Raw genomic sequence first — 6,000 nt, forward strand, 5'->3', positions numbered from 1 at the left:
CCTAGTTCGGTTAGTTAATCTTCTCAGTTTCCATTCAGATTGGGGCAGCTGCATCTCCTCTCACAAGTATAGAGAGAAAGCAATCTTGACGTTATGTGACTACCCTACAAACTAGGAAATGCATTTTCCAGGAACACAATGAATTAAAAAGGAAAAAAAAAAAGGACTTCTTTTTTTTAATGTATTTATTTTTGGCTGTGTTGGGTCTTCGTTTCTGTGCGAGGGCTTTCTCTAGTTGTGGCAAGCGGGGGCCACTCTTCATCGCGGTGCGTGGGCCTCTCACTATCGCGGCCTCTCTTGTTGCGGAGCACAGGCTCCAGACGCGCAGGCTCAGTACTTGTGGCTCACGGGCCTAGTTGCTCCGCGACATGTGGGATCCTCCCAGACCAGGGCTCGAACCCGTGTCCCCTGCATTAGCATGCAGATTCTCAACCACTGCGCCACCAGGGAAGCCCAAACAAGGGACTTCTTAATACCTGGTGACTGCGGACACTGCTGTGTGTTCATTTCCATGTTCATCCTAGCCCAGTTTACGTGCAACCACTCTTGCCCTGATTGCATAACCACAGCATGTCAAGTTGTTTCTTGTTGCAATTGTAACTTGTAAAATTAAACTTCATAACTGAGGGAGTCAAGCAAAATAATTGCCTACTTTAAAAATATGTATGCATATAATTTACATGTCACTTTAGATAAGCTCTTGATTTACGATCTCTTAAAGTCACAACCGTCACCAACTTTAAAATACAGTTTCAGTGTACAATTCTCCCTGCACACAGGCCCTATCCCTGTCTTCTCAGTTTTCCAAGTATTATATATTGATCTATTGCAATCTGCCTTTCATGGGTTTTTTGGTTGTTATTTTTTTTTGCGGTACGCGGGCCCCTCACTGTTGTGGCCTCTCCCGTTGCGGAGCACAGGCTCCGGACGCGCAGGCTCAGTGGCCATGGCTCACGGGCCCAGCCGCTCCGCGGCATGTGGGATCCTCCCGGACCGAGGCACGAACCCGCGTCCCCTGCATCGGCAGGCGGACTCTCAACCACTGCGCCACCAGGGAAGCCCCTGCCTTTCATGTTTTAATGAGAGCCTAAGTAATCACAGCTTTTACTTCTTCTCCCAAGCTCCAAGCCTTCTAAAATTCCAAAGATGTCCAAAAATGCACTTGCTTGTGCCTCACAGGGTTCCAAATTCTATCGATAAGTTCACGTGAAGCTGGTGATACTTATCACACTTAAGACCCTCTGTGAATAATCTCCTGCCCTCTCCTTTTCTAATGGGTGGTACCATGATTCTTTCTCTCCAACCTGGGGCATCTCATTCCCTGACAGAAAATAGCTAGAAGAAAGGGGCCACAAGGAGCCTGGAGCAAGCCACTCAGGATGTGACAGTCAAGTCTTGCCTGGTCAAAAATCCAACACAGTGCTGAGGCACCATCAACCTGGAAATGATATTCACAATGGGACACACCACCTTCCTCCTGGGTAGAGTTTCTGCATCAGTCACAGCAAATAGTGCCAATTAACGAACAAGCTTTTGATGTATACCCTGTGATTCTTCAAGAAGCTCAAACCACTTCAGCTGTGGCCTATTAATTCCCAGAAATCCATGCTAGATGATAAAGTGAGATCAGGGGTGAGAGGGTAAAGGGTAAATTACTAGCCAATAAAACAAAATTATCAGCTCTCTCAACCACTGAAACTGAGTCAGCTGAAAAGGGAAGCTAGAACCTCAGGATCCTTCTAGGATGAACTTTTCCTCCCTACCAACCAAGTCCAGTTTTTCTTGGGAAAAATGCCCGAATGGAGATAAGCTTGACAACAGAAGCACCCCACTCCTTCGCAGGCATCTGCTCATCCAAGTGCTGAGTCCGCTTGTCTTTGTCGCTTTTCCGAGTAGCCCTCTGGAGCTGCTGGTTCTCTGAACCCAGTTTGCACAGCAGGAAACACTAAGGGAGGTTACATTTCAATGCTGCATTTCTGATCCGTGAACTGCTAGTTTAATGCAGAGATAAATACACTCAGCTGTCCTATCACTGGCACTTACTACTTTATAAGCAGCAAAAGAAAAATAGATAATTAAGTCTAAATTAATTTCCATGCCTGATCAATGGCATTTCCAAACAGCCAACACAGAGCATGTTCTATTGATCCTACAATCCAGCTCTAGAAGTATGAAAAAGGGGGGGAAACCCCCAGATTGAGCATCTTGAACTTAAAGACCCTTCAGAAACATCACCTTCTCCCCCCAAGAAAGCTAGAGTAGCCCAGGCCCACTCTACCCATAATTTTTTTCAATCCTGGTACATCCCAATTCTACCAACTGAAAGCTTATTCCATTAGGTAGAAGGTGAGCCCAGCCCATGAAGTAAGGAAGTGTTCATAAGATCTGTCTGTGTAATGAACGTGTCATTTCCCCAAACTGCCCAACTATTTCCTTAAAAAAAAAAAAAAAAAAAAACTATTACATGGAATTTATGGTGTCAGTCCCCCTCCCAAAGTCTGAGTCAGAGTATATGTGTCTTTAGTGAAGTTCTGGGTGACCAGGGTGTATCACTTTCAGACTTGCTCCAATAGCTGAACTTAGGGCCGTCTTCCAGCCACGGTACAAAATAAGCAACTATCTATTTCAAAACAATTTTCCTACCTCACATGCGATGGGAGATACCTCATACATAGGTCGTCAACTTCCTACTGGAAAACAATCACTTCTATCGCAAACTGTGTTTGTCACCTCCCAGGATTAATGCGTGTTTATGTGTATATATTTTTATCCTTGACCGTGCAACTCTTGGAGCAGAGAAAGCCACCCCAATTTTTACCATCGTGCCTGAAACAATTCAGAGCTTTATAAGAGGGATGAATGGGAGATGAAAGGCTCTAAGCCCAGGGGCTTCTCTCACACAAACAGTAAGTAGAAAAAAAAAAAATCCCTCCGACAAGGGGGTGGGGGCAGGGTGGAAGACCGGCGAAGGACGTCAGGCTACAAACCAGAGGCAGCTGCGGCGGCCGCACTTCGCGAACTGCCTGCAGAAGGGAGTGAAATCTTTCCCCAGTACAATAACCAGGCACCCTCTGGCTGCCTCGCATGGGCACGAATAATAAATACATCGAGGTGGGCAAATCGTTGCATCGAGACAAGTCACCCCAAAAAGGTCAAAACTTCAGAAATCCCGGGGATCACGGCACCCACACAAACACATCAATCAGTCGGAGCGGGAGAAGAGACTCGGAGATTTAGCAGAGAATTCTGAATTTTGCTTTTTCTTTCAAGCTCTGGCTTGCAAAGTACGGCGGCTACAGGCAAAGCTCGAGAGGAGCAGGAAAGGCTGAGGGCGGCGGGGAGTGCGGATGGGAAGGGAGGGGAGTCGAATCCCAGACACCCAGGCCTCAATGTGACGAAAGTCGTCAGCAGCCCCAACCGCATCCCAACCCCTCCGCCCCGGCCAGCAGACGCCCCCAGCAGCTCCCCCCAACCCCAGCTTCCGTCCCCGCCAGCCCCGCAACGGCAGCGGCGGCGGCGGCAGCGGCAGGAGCAGCAGCAGCAGCAGCAGTAGCAGCAGCAGCCCCGGCCCGGGCCGCGCGCGCCGGCAGCGCCACGACCGCGGCTCCCATCCCCGCCGCGCGGCAGGCACCCCACAGGCCTCCCTCACAGCCCACCCGGGCGCGCCCGGAGCGGAACCCGGGCGGGCTGCGCCGCCAACTCCCCCCGCCCCAGGTCGGCGTGGGCTCACGCTTACCTTGGGCGCTCGCGGGGGGGGCTGAAGGTGGTAAGCCTCCCGCCCCCCGCCCGGATCCTCCTCGCTTGTTTTCTTCCTCCCTTCTCCTCCTCTTCCTCCTCCTCCTCCCCACAGTGAGTCCGGGTCTCCCCCTCCTCCCAGACGCCGGGAGTAAGAGCCGAAACCCCCGAAGCCCGGCCCGCGTGCGTGCGTGCGGGAGGCGGCGGCGCGCGGCCAGCTCTCCAGTATCTGAGCGCGGCGCGCGGCTCCTAACTAAAGTGTGAAAGAAGCGGCGGCCGCTGCACGGAACGTCCCCGTGGGAGTGGGCAGGGAGCAAGCCGGAGCTGGTGGGGAGCGAGCGAGCGAGGGAGGGGACCTGGAAAAAGGGAGGGGGAGGGAGGGAGGGGACCTCCTCGCCCAGTCACTCACTCGAGGGGCGGGGGCAGCCAGACACTCCCCCACCGCCGGCCCCTCCCCGCGCCCGGCTCCCGCGCGCGTCCAACACCCAGCCTCGCCCCTGGGAACGGCCTGCGGAGGCCGCGAGGGTACCGCGCACCCCGGAGAAAGGGACCAGGAGAGCGGGTCTGCCAGGGCTGCAGAGAGGGAAGGAGGGTGAGGACGGGCGTGTGTGTGTGAAAGCTGCGTCCTGGGCCTGACACCCGGGCGGTGGCGTGGAAGCCACGGGGCAGCTCGGAGGCCGGGGCGGCCCAGCTTTGCGGGAAACCCAAGCCAGCCCTTGGGCCCAGCCGCGGGGCTGCGCCTGCTGGAAGCAGAGGGAGGGAAGGCCGGGCATCCTCGCCGCGCCGCGCGGCCCCTCCCTTCGCTGGACCGGCGGGCGCTGCCCAGCAGCCCCGGCCCCTGCCCCGCTACCCTGCCCTGGAGCCGCGGCGCCTGCAAGATGAATGAAGCGTCGGCCACTGGGCAGAAGCTGCACTGGGGAGGGGAAGGAGACACCGCCTGAGACTTCGCGCCCTGCGCCCCCTCTTTGCCCCTCCGGCCTCTTGGGACTAAAGGGCGGAGGCCGCGCCTGCAAGGCGCGTTTGGGATGATTGGGGATCCACAAAGATCGCCGCCCACCATTTTACCTGCTCAGTTTTTTGTGGACACTCACAAGAGGTCAACCAGTTTCTCACCCTCTGGGAGAAGGTATTTTTTCTTCTTTTCCTGGGCATACTGGGTGTTTCGTGTGCGCCCTGAATTGATCTTTCAACATTGATAGTGGTTGGATGTCTTTTGTGTGGCTTCCCCGCGCTTCGCTGCTCCTGCATTGCCCTAGACACGTGAGGAATGCCAGGCCTCCAGAGTGAGGACACCCAAGAAAACAAAAGGGGCAAAAGATCCTCCCTGGGTCCCGTGGATTACACACAAACCGAATCATTTCTTACTTTGGGCCAAGATGAAGTTGGAAAACAGGAAAGGACACATCGGAGCTGTGACAGTGATGAGACACTTACTTGAAAAGCAAATTCATAATTTAGTTTAATGAAATGAGTTAATAACCCACCCATAATGTCTAGGAAGTTGGCCTTTTTGAGCAAAAAGAAAAAAGAAAATGGTTTTCCAGTGTTTTTACTTTTTTAATTTGAAAGGCTGGTATCACATTGTTTTTGAAACTCCTTTGTATTCCATTTTTTTTAATTATCCATATTCTAGTTTATTTTTCTCTTTGGAACCAGAATTCTTTGTAATCTGGCCTCCTGAAGAGGAGTGGTTTAGAAGGGCTGGTAGGCTAATTAGGATTCCAGTCAGGCACTGCAGCCGCCATCTCTGTTACCTTAGGTGACTTGTTATTTCTTTCAGCCTTCCTTCCCTCATCTGTAAAATGGGATTGGTGATACTAGTTCCTATCTCATAGGCATGTTGTCAAAATAAAAGGAAAATAAAATGAGGTGGCAATGCATATAAAAAACTTTGCATAATGCCTGACACATGGTAAGAACTCAATAAATATGAGCTGTTCTTTCAAATATATAGTTTAATCCCAGATTTGGTAATTTGGTAGACTTTTTTTTTTTTTCTCTTTGCATTCCTTCTTAAAGTTGGGAGTGAAAATCCATCTGCTAGGTTTATCCAAATGTAGTCAACATTTCTCTGGGGTTTTTAGGCCACTCCTAAAAACCTCCTATGGTAAGATGAAAGAAGTATATCACTAAGATGTGTGTGTGTGTGTGTTTATTTACATATAATTCTATATAAAAGGATGCTTGAGGATAACCAGGTTTTTCTCCTTCCCCAATTCTCTCCTTCCCTCACTACCACCTGAATAGACCAAGCTCTATAAATGT

The 6,000-nt window shown here is 51.3% G+C and overlaps 1 protein-coding gene across 2 annotated transcripts in view; it reads right to left on the bottom strand.

Moving 5' to 3' along the window:
• Window positions 1-4,065, bottom strand: part of C2H1orf21 (chromosome 2 C1orf21 homolog) — a 224,304-nt gene extending 220,239 nt beyond the window's left edge. Inside the window, exon 1 of one of the 2 annotated variants that reach the window (XR_009537220.1) lies at window positions 3,737-4,065. The gene's annotated coding sequence lies outside the window, so the exon portion shown is untranslated. The remainder of the gene's footprint in view (window positions 1-3,736) is intronic. The other variant, XM_060131782.1, reaches the window with a different exon arrangement.
• Between the last annotated feature and the right edge of the window lie 1,935 nt (window positions 4,066-6,000).

This window comes from Lagenorhynchus albirostris, chromosome 2 (assembly GCF_949774975.1).
Source record: "Lagenorhynchus albirostris chromosome 2, mLagAlb1.1, whole genome shotgun sequence".
Lineage (NCBI taxonomy): Eukaryota > Metazoa > Chordata > Mammalia > Artiodactyla > Delphinidae > Lagenorhynchus > Lagenorhynchus albirostris.